The following is a 346-nucleotide window of genomic DNA, read 5'->3' as shown; positions in this document are numbered from 1 at the left end:
CACAGGGGAGCTTGGACGCCTATGCCATCTCCCCGCTACCTGAGGTCAATGTGTTGGCATCACGATCTTTATGCTGTCATGTTCCTCCGGAACCACCGCCTCCTGTGTTGCCTGAACCAAGCTCATTGCTCCCCCGTCCATCCTTGGACCTAGGGCTCCCACCCGTTTTCTTGGCTTCATTCATAGAAATGCCCTTCATTCGGGATGGAACCTCAGCTGGGCTCAGGCCCTCCCTGTGCCTCCCGCCCAAATAGAAATACAAAGAGGCACGAGCCCTGGCATTCTTTGCTTTAATGTGGGCCCGCGGGAGCCCCTCGCTGCCTGCAGTAGTCTGGGCTCGCCCGTC

This window comes from Ursus maritimus, assembly GCF_017311325.1.
Source record: "Ursus maritimus isolate PB19 chromosome X unlocalized genomic scaffold, ASM1731132v1 scaffold_X1, whole genome shotgun sequence".
Classification (NCBI taxonomy): domain Eukaryota; kingdom Metazoa; phylum Chordata; class Mammalia; order Carnivora; family Ursidae; genus Ursus; species Ursus maritimus.
The sequence above is the reverse complement of the archived record's forward strand: the minus strand, read 5'-3'. Positions refer to the sequence as shown.